The sequence below is a fragment of the Rhinichthys klamathensis genome, unplaced genomic scaffold (assembly GCF_029890125.1).
Source record: "Rhinichthys klamathensis goyatoka isolate OS25496 unplaced genomic scaffold, OSU_Roscu_1.1 h1tg000004l_1, whole genome shotgun sequence".
Taxonomy (NCBI): domain Eukaryota; kingdom Metazoa; phylum Chordata; class Actinopteri; order Cypriniformes; family Leuciscidae; genus Rhinichthys; species Rhinichthys klamathensis.
The window spans coordinates 4,879,098-4,898,953 of NW_026606557.1; the positions used below are offsets into that span (position 1 = coordinate 4,879,098).

At 42.3% G+C, this 19,856-nt stretch overlaps 1 protein-coding gene across 1 annotated transcript in view; it reads right to left on the reverse strand.

The window, feature by feature from the left end:
- Positions 1-19,856, reverse strand: part of LOC130085010 (adhesion G protein-coupled receptor E1) — a 180,854-nt gene that overhangs the window by 40,877 nt on the left and 120,121 nt on the right. The window lies entirely within an intron of this gene.

Sequence of the window (19,856 nt, forward strand, 5' to 3'; positions counted from 1 at the left end):
AGCAAGCTCTGAGCAGTAAAATTTTCCTCTGTCTCACCTATTGCTCCTAGTGAATTTTAGGAGAAACATATGAGAAACATTTTAGACAAAATAGAGATTAAAATAAGGCTTAGATGAGAATCTCAAATTTGTCTCCTGAGCTATAGAAAAGCAAGCTTTGAGCAGTAAAATTTTCCTCTGGGTTGTGCATTTAGCAACAGGGCATTATTATTTATCCATTATCTAAATGAAAGTGCAACATTAAACTTGTTTGGAGTTTTTGAAAGTAATTCATGTCTATTGGTTGTGTTCATGCTGAGGAAAAATTCACTTTTTGAAAGAGCTGTGAAGGAACATTGAGGAGCTAATACAGTTAATTCCACACAGTACCACCTTAATCTATCAGTGGTTGGTGTGTTGCTGGCGGATCTAATTATAGAGATTACTCGCACTGACCAGCTGGTACAGTGCAGGACTCAGCGTGTGTTCAAACCTACATGCCTCATCACTCACCCTCCTGGCTTTATGTTATTTTCATAAGCTGTGCACATCAGTTTATGATGTTGTTTCACTTGATAAGGAACCTGTGGTTAGAATGAAACAGCAATGTGTGCTTAAATTCCTTGGAGTCTGTATAGAAATAATCAGAAAATTAAACAGACACGGCCCAATTCCAACATTAATGTGCCTTTCAGTGTTCATCCGAATTGGTACTTTAATTGGTAAATGTACTGGCTCCTCAGAATTTAATTGAAACATACACGGTGAACTACAGTAACACATTCTAAAATAAAACAAAATGTCAATGGGTATAATACCGTAGCTGTTGTGATTCAGAAGTCGGAGTCAGGTCCATTTGCAACAACGTTTATTAAAGTCGCTTAACAGGAGTCAAAACAGCTTAAACTGTAGTGGGGCGTGCAGAAACGTGAAGTAAGCCAGGCAGGGGATCGATGGGCGGGCAGCAAACCAACAGAATCCAGGGACAGGCAGAGGGTCAATAGGCAGGCGGCTGACAAACACGGAGATCTAGAATAGCAAGGGGTAGAGTCAGGAAAGCTTCCAGGAAAAAGGCTTGGACATGCAGCACAACTGTGAAACAATACTTCGCACCAAGTGAGCCGTGGGCATGGTTGATATAGGCCAGTGGTTCTCAAACTTTTTCGGTCATTCCCCACTTTGGACAAGGGGGAATTTTCAAGCCCCACCTGCCCCCATCGCCCCGACACAATGCTAATGAAATGCGTAACAAGCTTAAAATGTTCCAATTTATTGAAGTAACAAGTAGTATCAGTATAGTAACCAGTTGTATCTAAATACAAACTAACAATCTACATCAAATAACAGCAAGTTCAAAAATAAAGAAAATGAAGTGCATCTGTGTCATAACTTGCATGAAATTCAAAAATAAAAAATAAAAGTGCCTCAAAAAATAGAAAAGAAATAAAAGTGCCACTTTGCAATCTGTTAAAAAAAGAAAAGAAGAGAAATCCATTTGGCAAGACAGGTCTATTTATCCCTGCATTAGTGACTGCAATGAGCCTGTTTTGCATTGCACAATTTCTCAAAGCAGGGTTGCAGGCTTGATACTGCCACCCTCAAATCATGTTCAATGTTCAGAGAAATTTCATGTCTTGTAGTAAGCCACAACATAATGACGTCACATATTTTCCAACCCAGCCATCAGCCCCCACTTACGCATGAAACAGCTTCCAGCTACCCATCGCCGCGAAACATAGGCTACATATCTATGGGCGCAAAAGTTTGTTCCGCTACAATTAATATGCCGACGTCACGTCAATCATTATTTTGGGGGTGGGGAATTCCTGTTACTTGTTGTCGCCCCCGGGGGTGATCGGTCTAATAAGCGGCAACACACAGCTATAAGGACGGTTTGCTCTCACACGCGCTGCATTAATAGTCACACACACACGCGCAGTCACTCTCTACTCTAGTGCGCGGTCTTGCTCCAGATTCCGGGAGATTGGATCTCATTTGCGGGCGTCAAGGAGCCGCTATCAATATGCGGGAGACTCCCGGAACTTCCGGGACATTTGGGATGTCTGGATAAAGATATAAAGGCATAAAAAGGAAAATTTCCTCCCGTTTGGCGCGCCCCACCTGTCACGTCTCTATTCCCCACCAGTGGGGCGCGCCCCACACTTTGAGAACCGCTGATATAGGCTAGACAGGTGATCATTAGACACAGGTGGAAGGCAATCATTAGACACAGGTGGAAGGCATTCAGTGCGTGGGTGATGTATAATAGGATTTGTAGTTCTTGAGACATTAGTATTTGGGCGAGGACGTTCGTTGCCAGTTACTGTTAGAGACAGCGGGACTGGAAGCCGTAACAGTAGCAGAGGATCAATGAATGTCCCAACTCAAGGGATGGTGTGTTTCTGATGAGGTCCAGTGATTGGCTTACACCACCAAACGATGTTGGTCTCATCAGATGATATAATCTTTCATCTGGCTTCAGAGTCTCCCTCATTCCTCCTCTCCAAACTGTATAACCAAAGATGTCATGTTCTTTTTTAACAGTGACTATTTTTGGCACTGTCCATAAAGCTGTGAATTACCCCAGTAAAAGTATCTCCAGTTTCACCCACTGATGTCATTGGTCTCTTGGTGTCCTACCTCAAAAGTCTTCCTCATGCACAATCATTTAAGGACATCATGCTAATAAATAAAGACACAGCTGGGTGATCCTCTTTTTTATTTTATAAGTATTGATTTTACTTCAAGGGATGCAGAATGGAAATCTTTTTGTATCCACTTTTTATCACAATACTGACTAACCAGAAGTTGTACTTTCCAAAGGTATATTTATAGTAAATGATCAATTGTAACCCCTTGACTCTTGACTCTGACCAGCAAAGTTTGTGTGTACTAGAAGACCAAAATGATGTTCCTTACACCCTGGGGTAACACTTTATTTCGATGGTCCACTTTAGAAATTTTACTGACTACAAGTACCTTTGCAACCACATGTCAACTAGCTCTCGTTAGAGTATTAATAGACTGTCTGCTTAATATCTGCTAACACTTTATTTTGATGCTCCTCAACAAACATTCTACTGACTATAGCTGTGTCAATTCAGAGGCTCCATCCTGCGTCACAGTCGCGAAATGAAGGCTGTCTCAATTCGAAGGCTCCTTCAAATGAAGCCTCCAAATGATCCTTCATTTTCCGTGAAATAAAGCATACAACAGATGGATCCTTCGTGACCGACGATACCCCAGAATTTATTGCACGCCGGTGATGACAGGTTTTTTTTTGAGAGAGAGAGAAATTGTCGGATTACAAAAAAATTCAAAAAGCTTTCAAAAAAGTACAACACAAACATTATTTCCATTCGTCAATGGCAGCTGTCAGCAGTCCTCCATAGGCCATCACGCTCAGACCGGGAGGGTGGGATCTAATACGTTCAAGGCTAGCTTACTTTTGCTAGCCTCTCCGAAATAGCCTACAAATGTGTGGTGACAAAACCAACATTAGTGGATGTGAACACAGAGAGATATAATTCACACCAGATGATTAAACACAACAAAATAAGAGGAAAATGACTCGGATGTTTATTCAGATGCAGTCCTGTGAATATGTTTTTGGATCTTAAATTAATTTCAACTGCTCCGGAAAAGAATTATTAAGGCAGGAAATTCACATTCTATTTAAAAGGTATTTTTTTCATGTCTTTTAGTCACTTAATATCACTGAGAACGAGAGAGAATTGTTGAAAATGTCAACTCATGATTATATGAAGAACAATAACCTGAAATTCAGAGACATATTCCGAGAGCAATAATGGATATAACAATAGCACACAATAAAGCAGGAGACAATTTACTTGTCAGACGTGTCAAAATGCACTCTGAGGCTTGTGCTCATAGCAGGGTCAACAGACGTTCAAAGGAAATAACTTCCTTAAGTCTGTGAAGCTTCAACACCTTAGTAAATGAAATGTGCTGTAAGCGAGTTTTTAGAATGCCACGCACACAATCTACAGCAGCATACAGTTTATCACTGATATTACATCCGTCTCTGTGAAAGCCCTAGACTTTGTAAACATTCAAAAGATCCTTTTTTAAAAATCTTCAAATCAGAGTGTAGTTGTTTATACCATTACCTCTGATTCGGTTGCCATCTTTCACATTTTGAGAGTTTATTTGGTGTCACAGGCAACCAGACCAGGGGTGCGTCAACTATAGTCGCAAGTTCTGTCGTTATCAGCATAGTTCAACGAGCCGGTGTTTCCCGAAAACATAGTTCCAACGAACATTCGCAACCAGCATTTCAAGTTGTGTGGTTGGAACGACAGCTCTCGAGCTGTGGTTAAAAGCATAGTTTATTGTTTGCATGACATGTGGACTCAATAATTCCTTATCTTGAGATAAATAAGCAAGCTGACATTCAGTACGATCTATATCTTTTATTAAGAATACATACAAATGTCACGTCTTTTAGTTTGTCAAGAGATTTAAAGCACCGTTTTTGAAGACTGCACATGTGCGAACGTGCTCTACAACGTAAGAACGAGCCTGTAATTGAATCTGGAAATAAAGCAAAATAACTGAGGAAAATTTTAAATAGTCCTCAGATGCCATGTCCGTAATTTATAGCAAAACATCTAGCATTAATTAAATCTCAAACAGATTCATAAGTAGTTATTACTCCCCTACCTGCGTGACGTCATTAACCAACGTGGTTAAACGACCATTTTGCGACAATACGGTTTCGGGAAACAGTCGTGACTAGCTAGTTGATTTCTTCAATGATTCATATTTTTTCCATTATCATATCCCTTTTGGGGCTCCGTAGACAACAACCTTAAGCTTCTGAAAAAAAAAAAAACATTACGCTTTTCTGAATGATAATCCTATGGAGCCCCTAAGAAAGAATATGAGGATAATAAGAAACTTTTGCAAACGAAGAAACGTTCCCTCGCAAAAACTTCTTTTGTCAACGCAAACTTTTATGTACACACAGTTTCTCGGGGGAACGCAAATATTTGCGAGAACGCAAAAGCATTGCCACATTGTCTCTTAGAGGCTCCGTATAATTCAGTTTATTTATGCAAAGAATTGGGGGAAATGAAGTAACAGAAGCAGCTGCTGCTGGAAAAGAGATGATCCTCCATTCCATTCATCTTGGAAAGTCAGAACTTCCTATCAAAGAAAATGATGTAGAGGCATAATTCCAACTTGGAAACTCATGTGGAAAGAGCTGGAACCCCAGTTTCACTGAGATTTGTTTTGCATAGTAATCCAGTGATTCATGCCAACCTTTCTTTCATTTACAACAACATTTACAACAGAGGCAGGATTATTCATTATTACAGAAATATCTTATTTTCTTTGAAATTTGCATAGTAGATTTATTCAGTGCGTGCCAAGGCACCATCATCGCATTTGATGAGATGATTGGCCCACATGCCAAACCTAAGACGTGCACACATTCACACTGTTTTTCTTCCATCTCCTGAGGGTTGAGTCAGTCATGGGAGCAGTCAAAAACGCCGCTCAGATGCAATTAATCTTCTCTTGTCTTGCATGATATGTCTTACCCACAACGCAAGAAAATTAACCATTGCCATGTAAAATGATTAAATTACACTAGAGGCCTGAAAACCAAAATATTTTACAATGATCCATTCAGTCTTGCTCTCTCTTTTGTTCCATAATAGACATGATGTGTCTTTTATTGACTTATATAACATATGCTCAGCCATAAAAATATATTATAATGGGGGACTAAGCATGCAGACTGATGTGCTCTTGCTCTACACACTATATATTGTTTTGGACAGTGCAATACATTTTGCTCCAAAATTGTCATCATTATCATTTCCCCACAGGCTATTTACATTGTTTCTGTACATCATAAACATGTGGGTGACAGAAATGAGTATGTTCTAGAAGCAGGACATATTGTATACTTACTACAACAGTGTTATTTCAGCCTTGAAGATGATGCAATTATAATGTCCATTAAAGCTATACCAAAAATAAATAAAAAACGGTAACACTTAAAGCACTTTACGTATAATGCATAATAAAGGTATTCAAAAAGGTATTCGTTGTAATCCATATATTTTCTTTAATAATTGTAACCAAAGTTTTATTTGCAATTATACAGGAAATTTTAACAGACATGTCTGCATCTACTTTATGGATTCTGGTCAAATGGATCTACTTTATCATGTCTTTGTATATAAGGAGATATATAATTTAAAGATGTATATTGTGTTTCCCCTGCATGGCATTTAGGATTTAAAAAATAATTTAAAAAAAATAGAAAGAAATAATAATAATCATCATCATCATGAAAATTGTTCATGTTTGTAATATTAGTATACAAAAATACTAAATATCTTCAGGATATATATCTTCAAGAATATCTTCGTCAGTTCTCATCATTCGTTAATATTATCAAGAATGACAGTGTTGGTACATCAGCCTTTTTTCTTTTCTTTTATTAACCTTAGTGAGAGTTTAGACAGATGCCAGTGGCGTCTCTGTGTGTGTGTGTGTGTGTGTGTGTGTGTGTGTGTGTGTGTGTGTGTGTGCGTGTGTGTGTGTGTGTGTGTGTGTGTGTGTGTGTGTGTGTGTGTGTGTGTGTGTGTGTGTGTGTGTGTGTGTGTGTGTGTGTGCAGCAGTGGCAGTCAACTGTTCTGAAAGCCTGTGTGCCGTTTAGATCCTATACAGTAGACACAGCCAGCAGAGAGAGAGAGAGAGAGAGAGAGAGAGAGAGAGAGAGAGAGAGAGAGAGAGAGAGAGAGAGAGAGAGAGAGAGAGAGAGAGAGAGAGAGAGAGAGAGAGAGAGAGAGAGAGACTGCTTCAGGTTTCTAATCACTGTTACAGTTATGCTCTTAGTAAGAATTTTAGCATTAAAGTTTCATTAGAGATTGCAATAGTAATTCATATTAAATCATGGCCATGTGTTTATCAATGCATAATGTTTAAAACATTTTATTCAATTAAATTAGAACAATGCACATAATAAATCATTAACTAAAACATTCAAAATGCTAGGCTTTATGCCACATGTTTCGAAAGTATTGTCTGCTACAGTTTTGACATTCATAATTATTATACTTAAATAATTATGTAAACATTTTGTTAAAATAAGAGAACAAAATAAAATAAGCTAAGACAAAATTTTAAGAACTTTTCTCTGATTTAGTTTGGGATTACATTTGTTTATTATTACACCAAAAAGGCAATGGCACCAACGATTGAGCTGAAGATGAGCTGAAAAATTAACAAAGCAATAAATTTATGCTATTGCTGTTGCGAATAAAAATGACAAGCCACTCAAGGCCTTGACTTACCATAATTATACTATGAGCGAGGAGTATTATTAGACATGACAAGAAGCAGAGTGTCCAAAAATCCCCTTAACCAATGTTGGGGAAAGTTGCTTTTAAGTGAAGTTCCTAAACGTAATTTCCAGGGGAGGGAACCCATCTAATCTTTCAATTAACCAAGCAATTGAAATGAACTGTTTTGGCATCCCATCCCCTCCCCAACTTCACCAACATAATGTAGGCTATACCAGACTATTTGTTAGAGTGAGATACATAAAGAACACTCGGTATCTTGTATTTTGTATCTACTCTGTTGTTTTGCTTTTCTATATTGTTTGGACATGATCCTGAGGACCCCCATGAAAACGAGATGTTTCATCTCATGGGGCTGATCCTCTAATAAATGTTCATAAATAAATAAATAAATAAAGGATTATTAGGAACACCATACTAATACTGTGTTTGACCCCCTTTCACCTTCAGAACTGCCTTAATTCTGCGTGGCATTGATTCAACAAGGTGCTGAAAGCATTCTTTAGAAATGTTGGCCCATATTGATAGGATAGCATCTTGCAGTTGATGGAGATTTTTCCAGTCTTCAACTGTCCAATTTTGATGAGCTCTTGCAAATTGTAGCGTCTTTTTCCTATTTGTAGTGGAGATGAGTGGTACCCGGTGGGGTCTTCTGCTGTTGTAGCCCATCCGCCTCAAGGTTGTGCGTGTTGTGGCTTCACAAATGCTTTGCTGCATACCTCGGTTGTAACGAGTGGTTATTTCAGTCAAAGTTGCTCTTCTATCAGCTTGAATCAGTCGGCCCATTCTCCTCTGACCTCTAGCATCAACAAGGCATTTTGTAGAGAATATTCTGAAAGCAAGCCATAAGAAAGAAAAACATGAGCATTTCCGTTAGCTGATATAATGTGGAATAGAACAAATCTGATAAGACTGTTAATAATGATTAGTAATACATTTTTCTGTCAGAACACTATTGAAGCATTTATATTTTATTTGTGTGTTCCTGACTGAGCTTCATTTGTATTTGTTGCAAAATCTTTTGTATCTTCATTAACAAAGCAGTAGGAAAGACTGCACGAACAAAATACTGTGACTCACTATACGCAGCCTTACTTTTTCCCCTAGAATCTATTGTTTTCATTTACTGACCCTTTTATAGATAGCATCACCATGAATATTAGCTGTCAGATGAACTCAACTGATAAAGACTCTATTTGTCGTCTCCATTATGACTGCAGTGTGTTTTCCCCACCACTGATAACACATTTTATCACGAGAAAAGCCCTAAACAACATTGTTATCCGAAAGCTGGTGTACCGTATTGAGCTATTTATTTCTTATAGATAAAAGACAACAAATAGAGAGGTTAAAAGTATAAACTGTGTATATTACACTCAGTAAATCTCACTAAATGTCTGAAATTATACTAAAAGCGCAATCAGTGTTTTTCCAATCCCCTAATTACCTCACGCCATGTGTCTGCTAATGTGATTATTTGATGATTGGCCCATTTATCGTGACATCTGTGTGATCGATAACTCAGTTCTCCGGCAGTACGTCGCCATACGTCTTAGCTTTCCCATTCCCGTCATGTTGTTGGTCATAATAACCCCGCCCCCAGCCCCCGACGTAAGCATGACGTGGTAAAAGAACGGTTCTAGTCCAGCAAAGAGTTGGTACCGCTTTGGAACCAATTTTCCTGGCCGAGAACCGGTTCTTTGGCTGTCGAAACACAAAGAACTGATTCGCGAGTAGGCACCGGCTTCGAACCGGCTCTCAAAATGCTTTGGTGGAAATGGGAAAACTAGGCTTCTTGGTTTGTCCATCCTAAGAATTGCAGAAAACCATTACAAATGACCTGATCACTCTTACATTATCGGACAAAACAGAATCATCGACATGGTTACGGTTTCATCTTGTCCTTTAAAATGGTGTTTCTGAGGACTGCCTGCTGTGGAAACTAAAGAGAAGTGATTATCATTACAGCGCCCCATGCTGTCTCTGCTGTCACAGCCATCACAGCGTACAGTACCTCTCATCATGTAACTTCCCACAGTCTCTCTGCTAATGGCTATGAATCAGATTTGTTACCACAATGTGACAGGCGTGTAGTGCTCTTGACCTATAAATAGTTTATTTTGTGTCATTTATAATAATAATACATTTTATACATACATTTTTAAAGTATAACATTTACTAATACATTATTAAAATCAAAAAGTGTGGTTTCAGGGTCCTTGGCTTCGCTTTAAGCCATTAAAGGTTCTGAATTTGTGTATTACTTTCATGGTTAACGTGTTATTAAATTTTTTTCTAGTGATAAACAATGTTTACAAGCTGTTTAATTCATAAATTTCAATTAAAATGTTAAATGTATTAAAGCAAAATTTATTAAAACTAAATACATAAAATTATCCCATGATGGGATAATGCCTTAACCATGTTAACTAATAGGATCTTATTGTTAATTGTAGTTATAGTTAATATTGCAATGAATATTTTTAATGATTTTTTTAGTATTTTTAATGATTTATCTGTGCACATTATAAAAAAAAAAACATGTGCCCTAATATGATATTATATTTAATCATAACTAATATTTAATCATAATAACTTTCCCTCCCTCTTGCAGTGTCATATTATCTTCTCCTCTTTGATGATGTGTTCCCTTTCGAGGGAACTCGCGATGCGTCACTTGACGCTTTGGGAACGCCCCCAGCGTGAATGCGTCTGAGCATCAATGTCAACTAGTCCAATGGAAAGAATGAGCGTCACGGGCGGGTGACGTCATGACCAGGAAGGGATAAAGGCTCACCCGGTGAAACGCGGCATTAGCTTCTGTGTCTCAGCAAGCGATCTGTGTTACTCTGTCTCTGTCTATTTATTGTTGTCTGTTCGATATTATTGGGAAGAGTTATGGCGAAACAACTTTACAAACTCTGTGCTTCTCCCTGCCCGCGTTATTTAACGGGTGGGGACACACACGAGCTTTGTGTAGTTTGTTTGGGAGTGGAGCATGCGGTATCAGCCTGCGAGGGGGCTGATTGCAACATTGTGAGAAGCTTTCGCTTCGCATGCTCCACTCCCGCCTGTCACTTTTCGAGGAAAGTGGCCAGGCTCGCGATCCTCGGGGTGCAGGACACGCGTCTGCCGAGGCAGCGCGGAGAATGCATTCCTGTGGATCGCGAATAGGATCTCGTTACGGGGTTGGAGACGGGTCCGCGGATCTTATCTCCTCCCTTTCCACGAGGGATCCAGTGCTCTCTCTCCGGTCTCGGAAGCCCGCGCTGCGGTCTCTTCCGCCCGGGGAGAGAAATCAATACTTCAGTGCTCTACCTCCGAGGAGGTAGATGTGCTGGGCATTGAAAGTGTACACAATCATGGGGGAAGTGGATTTGCCATCTCTTCCCCAGCGTATGAGAATTATATATAGCCTATATATATATATATATATATGATAGTTTATATATTATATATAAAATAAAGTGTATATATATAAAGAATGTATATAAAAAAATATATATATATAATAATAAGCTGGTGGAGGTGTTTACTGAGGCTGTAGATGAATTAAATATTTAATGGCCAGCAGAAATAAGGGGGCACTCGTCCTTAAAATAAATTGAACGAGTTTCCTTCCCTCTATTTTTCTACCTCCATCACGGGGCCTTCCATTTTTCCCGATCTGCACAGCGAGCTGTCTAGATCATGGAAAAAGCCTTACTCATTTTTTAGCCCCACATTCATGTATATTCAGATATTTGGGGGTTAAGAGAGTATGACTATGGGGCAATACCCCGGGTAGAACAGACACTTGCGAGCTATGTCTCCCGGTTCAGTATCGTCCCTGAAGGCGTCGGCTTCTCTCACTGAACCATTAAAGAAAACTATTTTTTAATCCTGTGGGAAAAGCATATATGACAGTGGGTCTAGCACGAGCCTGCTTGCACACTATAGCAGTGCTGCAAGCATATCAGGCTGACCTGCTGTGGTATTTGGACAGAAGTGAGGGAGTTGGCCCGATGGGGTTTGAGAACTCCGTCGGGCCTCAGATTTATCTCTCAGGGATGGCAGCCAAAGAAATGTGGTCCCTGAGAGACACCTCTGGCTCAATTTGATGGGAATCATGGAGAAAGATACAAGATAATCTCTCCCTCGCTATGTCCAACCCACTGGGGCTGCTGGGCGTGAGCAGCTCCAGCCGGCTAGTTTCTCATACACAACACAGCAGCCAAAGCCTTCAAAGCAGAAGCCGGATCCGAGGACCGTTCTTCATGCTGAGAAGGCTGCGGCTCAAAAGAAAAGGTCTGGCGCCACGGCGTCAGACCGGTGAGGGCAGCCCCAACCGGGGTGGAATGGTGTACACCTCATTATACGGTGCCCTTTCCATCTCTGTGCCCTCAGGGGACCGTTCTGCCAACCCCGCCACCCTTGGTGCTTCGGGGCGCAGCGTTCTCCAGCGAGCTTCTGGCGCAGCGTCAACTCGACATTGCGTCGGACTCGCGCCCTCTGAGGGGGGTTCGAAAACAGTCAGTTCGGGTGGTTCCTGCCAGTATGTTTCAGGTCCCCGAACTGGCTGTCTTTATTACACCCGAGGCTAGCCTCGAGGGGCTGGTTACCTTGGTAGGTTTTCTGGCAGCGCGGAAGCTACTGCCAAATATATCTCTATGGGTAATGGTAATCTCTCTGGTAATGGAGCAAGGGGTAAAGGCCCTGTTAGCAAAGAAAGCTATAGAGCAGGTGTACTCACCCGACATTGCGTCGGGTCTTTACAGTCGTTATCTCATTGTTCCAAAAAAGGATGGAGAGCAGCGTCACATACTAGATCTTCGTCTGTTGGAGTGTTTGGTGCTGGAACTCAAGTCCAAGATGCTGACACTCAAACAGATCGTGACTCAAATCAGATCCGAGGACTGGTTTGTCACGATAGATCTAAAAGACGTATACTTCCATATCTCCATCCTCCCTCAGCACAGGAGGTTCCTGAGGTTTTCTTTGGGGCAAAGAACACCAGTATCAGGCACTTCCTTTCGGTCTAGCTCTATCACCCCGCACGTTCACGAAGTGTATAGACGCAGCTCTGGCCCCGCCAGGCTGCAGTGTATACGCATTCTGAATTGCATAGATGACTGGCTGATTCTAGCGGAATCAGAACAGTTAGCGGTTCGGCACCGAGGTGTCGTTCTCGCTCATATGCAGATGTTGGGGTTGAGGCTCAATGCCAAGAAGGGTGTTCTTTCTCCAGTACAGAGAACCACTTTCCTTGGTGTGGTATGGGATTCAGTGACGATGCGGGCCACTTTATCGCCCGTTCGTGTAGCTGCTATCCTGACAGCCACCATAGAGCTAAAGCTAGGCCAGTCACGCACTGTAAAACAGTTCGAGAGACTGTTGGGTCTTGTGGCAGTAGCGTCCAACGGGATACCTTTTGGCCTGCTGTACATGAGACCTTTGCAGTGGTGGCGCAGGACCAGAGGGTTCTCCCCGAGGGGAAACCCACTTCGTATGATCAAGATCACGCGGCCGTGCCTTCGTGCCTTGGTTATATGGAGGAAACACTGGTTCTTAACCCAGGGTTCGGTGTTGGGAGCTCTTTGCCATCGAGTTGCTATCTCGACAGATGCTTCCCTCACCGGCTGGGGAGCGGTATTGGAAGGCCGCTCAGCTCAGGGCTTGGGAGGAGTCATCATCTCGCTTGGCACATGAATTGCCTAGAGATGATGGTCGTCTTCAATGCGTTGAGACATCTCCTCCCAGACCTGAGGGGCCATCATGTGTTGTTCTGAAACAGTGACTGTTAGGCCTCAGGGCAGCAGCGTTCAATGTGATACCCTTTGACCTGCTGTACGTGAGACCTTTACAGTGGTGGCTCAGGACCAGAGGGTTCTCCCTGAGGGGAAACCCACTCCGTACGATCAAGATCACGCGGCAGTATCCCCGCGCCTTGGTTATATGGAGGAAACTCTGGTTCTTGACCCACAGACAACACGTTGGTGGCCTATTATTTTGGTCCCTCAGGAAATTACGCTGTCTGAGGGCAGTGTATATTCCAGGGGGGGCAGAATATTGGAGCAGACACCCTGTCGAGGCAGGGGCTGAGGCCAGGGGACTCCACCCTGAGGCGGTGGAGCAAATATGGGAGTTTTATGGCCAGGCAGAAGTGGATTTGTTCTCGTCTCAGCAAAAGTACGACGCACTGTCCACTCTGGTTATCCCTCACTCAACCAGTCCCCACGGGGCTGGTTGCTATGGTGCAGACGTGGCTGAGGCTACGTCTGTACGCATTTCCCCCTGTTGCTCTGCTCCCAGGAGTTCTGGAGTGATTCCGCCAGGATGGAATAAGCCTATTTAGTAGCACCACCCTGGCCGAGCTGAATTTGGTTTGCGGACCTAATTTTTCTCCTCGACGGACCTCCCTTGGAGGTCCCGATCAGGAGAGACCTTCCGTCTCAGGCAGGGGATGCAATATTGCACCCCCGGCAGGGGATTTGGAAACTGTGGGTTTGGCCTCTGAGGGGGCCCAACTCATAGAGAGTGGTCTCTCAACCGAGGTTGTTGAGACCATTCTAAGCTCCAGAGCTCCCGCTACGAGGAAACTATATTCACTATTTCGAGAGTTTTTCACTTCTTGGTGTTACCAGCGTCAGTGGGATCCGGTTAACTGTTCAGTAAACACAGTATTCGAGTTTCTGCAAGAACGCTTTGTATCAGGTCTGTGTCCTTCCACGCTTAAGGTATACATGGCGGCCATTGCGGCTTTCCACGCCCTGGTGGGTAGTACATTTTTGGGTCGAGACCCCCTGATCACTCGTTTCCTTCGTGGCACTTTGAGGCTGAGGCCTGCAACTTGCACTAGGGTGCTGGCTTGGGACCTTGCAATAGTTCTAGAAGGCCTATCTGGGGCTCCCTTCGAGCCCTTAGATTTGGTCTCAGAGAAGTTCCTTTCTTTTAAGACTATTTTCTGCTAGCTATTTCGTCCCTATTAGAGTCAGACCTTCAGGCCCTTTCGGTCCCCTCCTGCCTTGAGTGCACCGGGGATGGCCAAGGCATTCTTACCCGAAACATGGATATGTTCCAAAGGTGCCTACCATTATTCCGAGGCCTATTGTGCTGCAGGTTTCTGTCCTCCTTTTACATCTGCGGACCAGGAAAGGCTGAACCTCTTGTGTCCAGTGCGAGCACTGGATACTTATGTTCATCGGACATCTTCAATGAGGAAGTCCGACCAGTTATTTATTTGCTTTGGATCACCTAAGAAGGGTCTTCCTGCTTCTAAACAGACGGTTAGTAAGTGGATAGTTGAGGCTATTTCACTTGCATACGAGTACTCTGACCAGCCGTGTCCTTTGGTGGTCAGAGCTCACTCTACGAGGGGTATGGCGGCCTCTAAAGCCTTATTATTTGGAGTTTCTCTTCAAGACGTATGTGATGCGGCAGGCTGGTCCTCACCGCTCACGTTCGTCAGGTTTTACAGTTTGGACCTGAATGCTGCCCCAGGTTCTCAGGTGCTTAGTGCTTAGTTCCAACAGACTAACACTCAGGTACTTGGAATTCTGGCGTTTTGGGTATTCTCGTTCCCAAAGCGTCAAGTGACGCATCGCGAGTTCCCTCGAAAGGGAACGTCTCAGGTTACTACTGTAACCATAGTTCCCTGAGAAAGGGAACGAGACGATGCGTCACCCTGCCATACTTCCTGCTTCCCTGTGATCGGCTTGCTTCGACTTTTTGAAGCTAATGCCGCGTTTCACCGGGTGAGCCTTTATCCCTTCCTGGTCATGACGTCACCTGCCCGTGACGCTCATTCTTTCCATTGGACTAGTTGACATTGATGCTCAGACGCATTCACGCTGGGGGCGTTCCCAAAGCGTCAAGTGACGCATCGTCTCGTTCCCTTTCTCAGGGAACTATGGTTACAGTAGTAACCTGAGACGTTTTCTGGCATGAGGGCGGGGCAACCTGTCACTCCCATGAGATCGACCAATAGCAAACTACAACCATTCATTCAATTCCCCATGGATAAAATCAAGCCCCGCCCTACATTTTTTTCTTGTTCAAGCAGCTGTTTTACTCGGATGTACATCACAACATGGAAAAAAAGATGATTGCAACTTCTGTTTCATGCCGACTTGAGACGCCCAAATGCAGAAAATATTGTTTTCAGAGATGTTTAGATTTTTTTTTTATTATCGGAAAGCAGATAAAATGGAGATTAAGAAAATGATTTTTGCAGTGTTGGCGATTTTCACAGTACATAACTGCATAATAACTGTATGCAACTAAATTTCCACTTTGTCAAACAAGCTGTGGTTGCAGAATTTCTTAACTAGACATATACAGATGTGTTGCGAGAAAATGTGTGGTGGCCATGACTGTTAAATCATGGATAGATGCCCTGTTTTCCATGCCCTAATGGATTCTGTCTTACTGAGCTCAGACGCTAAAACCTATTGAGATTAATAAGACATTTGAAGCATCATCTTCTGACAGAGTCAATCCATTACTGGCTGAAATGGCAAGCCAATGTCTTTATCCACTTTCACATAGCACTTACCTATTTAGGCAAGTAAAAAGGAGCATTCATTTGAGAGGTTGACAATGTGAAGTAGAGGACTGAGACTTTTTTCTCGTTGACTGCGTTGTTCTAACAATTCTTTTGCAAAACCATCCTTGCACTAAATTTAACACAACAATTTATGTAAGAATGGTTTTATGAAGTATGCTCTCAAATGAAATGGCTGGACCTTTTAAGCTGTCACAGAAAAATATGGAACGCTATTACGATAATGTCATGTTTGTTGAAGAATATTGTTTGTAAAATTTAAATTGTGTTACTTGATCATGTAAAGGAGTCTCTGAAAGATCACTCAGCACAGATCACTACTGCCCTCTCTTGCCGTTAAAGACAAGAATACTCCAATGATGCCTGTCCAACTCTATTACATTAGTGAGATAGAACACTCTGGCAAAGCTTTGCTGGATGACTTTTTTTACACGCAGGTTCCATAGAACTTTTTCTCACTGATCCAAAATAAATCATGTGAAGCAGCAGTATAAAACCAGTGTAGACCATATATAAAACCAATGAAGATCTGTCAAAGAACCTTCTCACACTATTTCTCTTCTTAGGCAAGCTTTAAACCTATTTCAGTTTTTAGTGCATTTTATTACAACTAACCTCAAATTTGAAGTTATGGAGGGAGGAGCCATGGTGGATGCTTGGTGGAGAGGCCATGTGGAACCAGGGGGATGATGGACAGAGGTGGAGCTGACGGTTGTGTAGACTCAGGAAGAGCCGAAGAGACTGGGTGACACCAAAGGACCTAGAGACCAAGCCGAAACCGTGATGACATGCGGCCGAGGTGGAGCCAAGGTGCCAGAAGACTGAGGCGGAGGGGTCAAAGGGATGGACCAAGGTGGAGCTGAAGGGACGAGGAAGCCCGGTGGACCTGGAAGGACGGCGGTCCCAGGTGGAGCCGAGGGAGAGAGGAGCCAAGGCGGAGCCAACTGGTCGACAGGCCGACGTGGAGTAATGGGCTCGGAGGTTGTAGGTGGAGCCAGAGGGTTGGCACAGGCGAACTGTAAGCCCAATGCCCAAGGATGAGTCGAATGGCTGAAGGGAGCCAGCGGAGACAGGCCCGAGGAACTGGACAGCTTAGGCAGAGGGTTACAAGCAGGGTTCTAAATTAACACCCGCCAACCCGCCAAATGCGGGTTAAAATTCATTTTGGCGGGTGTTAATAAAAACTTACTAGCCAGTTTGGCCGGTGATGCATAAGGTTCTGTTCTCGGTCATTTATCCCCCTGGCAGTACTTCCTACATTTCCCATAAACACTGTGCCGTAATCCTACGTGATGACGTTTCATACGCCCATTGGCTGCGCGCAGTTTGCAGTGAAACCAGCGCGAGAAATGATCATGGAAACAAACGGAGCGTACGCGTCCGTCCACCAGAAAACACAAGGAAGATGAAGAACGAGCCAGAGCAGGGAGCAGACTGAAAGAGGAGGGAGCTAGTAAAGTAGCTAAAGTAAAAAGTTAAGATTAAACTAAATGCGGCGGTGGTTGGGACAGACTTCTGGGTTTAAATTTAAATGTCGTTTAACGAGAGATAGCCTACGTTATTTTTTTTTAAGTTTAAGGTTTTTGTCATTATTTCTTACAAGCTTATACATTAGGCAATAGCCTATACACAACAAGCTTACTATATATCTTAAGGTTTTCTTTTAGTTGAAAACATTAAACAATATGTGTAAACAAAATATATAAACAACAAAAGCATTTAAGCTCAGGCAGCGCAAACGAAAAAAAAAAAAAAAAAAAAAAAGAAGCAGACTGCGCAGTTATCGTACAGAACGTAGCCTACATACTCGAGTCAGCATATGATTATCGTGTTTATATTGTTTCACGTTCATGTTGAGAAAAACAATAATATCCACATGCTCGAGTGAGAAAACGCGCTGCATATGTCAAAATCATTTTGCTACCAGGAGATATCGGGGTACAGCTGCTGACCTGCAGTCGTTAATGCAGTGATGGACAGCTGCTTCCTCAGTCGACTGCTGTTTCTTTGGATTTCATGTGATTTCTCATTGTGGTGGTGATATTATGATAATAATAATAATTAATAATTGATTAAACGTAATTCCATTTTGTAATAGGCTATCATTTTCATCTAAGTAATTCCAAACTTCGCGAGGCAGACAACGACATTATGTGATCAAAAACACAATCCACTTGTTAAATGCTCCACCCAGTGCATTTAATTATAACTGCGAAAAAAAATTGAAGAAAAAAAGTATTAGTATTAGTATTTTATTTTTTTAATAATAATTACAGAGCGAAAATTCGAATATTCGTGCACATCCCTAATAGAGATAGATCCCAAACTTGAAATTAAATGTATGCACTTTCTGTCTTGTATTGTACTTTATATGTGTTTTTCATGCCAACAATGTTAATAAAATGATCAAATGCATTCAGTGGCACTCATAATTTCTCTTATTTTCACCGGAAAAAATTTGGCTAGTGGAAATTCTAAATGGCTGGTAAATTTAGAAAGTTACCAGCCACATTGGCTGGTGATCAAAAAAGTTAATTTAGAACCCTGGTTACAAGACAGCCTCCTTGGGCATGACAGGGCAGGCAGAGAGTTCAAAAATGGCCTCCTTGGCCTACAAAGAACTGGCAGAGGAGGAAGGGTGGGAGTATCATAAACTAAACTGACATGGTGCTGAGCGACGAAACTGACTTGGCACTGGACAACGAAACAGACATAATGTTGGGTGAAAAAAACAGGCATGGTGTTAATCCTTTTACTCTTCTCTATGATCACAATGGGGTTCATGCTCAGCACACTCATGTCTGCCTTGGTATTTTGGTGCTGGCTCCACTCCATGCCCTCGTACTCTTTAAGAACTCCCACAGGTAAGGACACAGAGACTGGCTCACACACTTGGTCAGACTGGCTCGGGTTACGGGACAAACTTGGCCTTGGGTTATGCTCCTTGATGAAAGTGATGGCCAGCATACACACCGGGTCAGACTGGGCTTCTTTGGCTCTGGGTCTGCGGTGGGCTCAGGCGTCACCTCCTCGCATGGCTTCGGCTCTTCTTTCGTGGCAGGCTCTGTCATGAGGTGCTCCGTTGGGGGCTGCTGATGCCGCTGCAGGCACACGCTGGGCTGGATTCTCCTCACTCTCTCCGATGGTGTTGCGGGATCCGCACTGCTGTAATACCCACACAATGAGATTGTTGAGTGTCACTTAAGGGCCATCTCCGGATGGGTACCAGATAGGAACCTCTGCCTGTGCAACAAGGGATAGATCCCCTTGGGAGAGGTGGAGGTACTGCTAATAGATCCATTTTATTCTGGTCTGATCTTCTGTCATGCAAACAAACAGAAATAAAAGAGCAGGATCTATCTCGCATGCAAATTCTTTTTAAATTAAATCAAACTGAAGATCACACTTCTACAGGAAGTAGACTAGAACTAGAAACAAAAACACAGGAAACAAAACAACCACTTCAACATTGACGAGATCAGACAAAGATTGACTGAAAATGAAAACTATAAATACACAAATAAACACTAGGGACAAAACTAGATAATTAACTAGACACAGGTGAGACACATGAGAGCAAGTCAAAAACCATGGTAACAAATGAACACAGACCAAGGAAACCAAGACTCAAACCCAGAAACAGACGTAACATAGATTAGGTACAAAGGTGTCATGATACTGCCAGTCAAGTGAAGTCAAGTCTTCTTTTAACACTTCTTTAACAGTAAAACAAATGTCTGAATACTTGTTTTCGGGTTAATTTTTTTATTTATAATTTATTTATTTATTTAACTTTTCCTTTAATTCCTTTGATTGTGTTAAGCAACATCAAAAAATATATATTGCTCTGTCATGGAAGACAACAATCTGCCATTGGTTGGGCAAACAGTCCCACCTCCAACTCCCACCATTATTGAGACAGTGTTGGTGTGTGTCAAACTGGAGAACAAACACAGTGGTTTACAGTGTTTACACATATCAGGGAAATCATA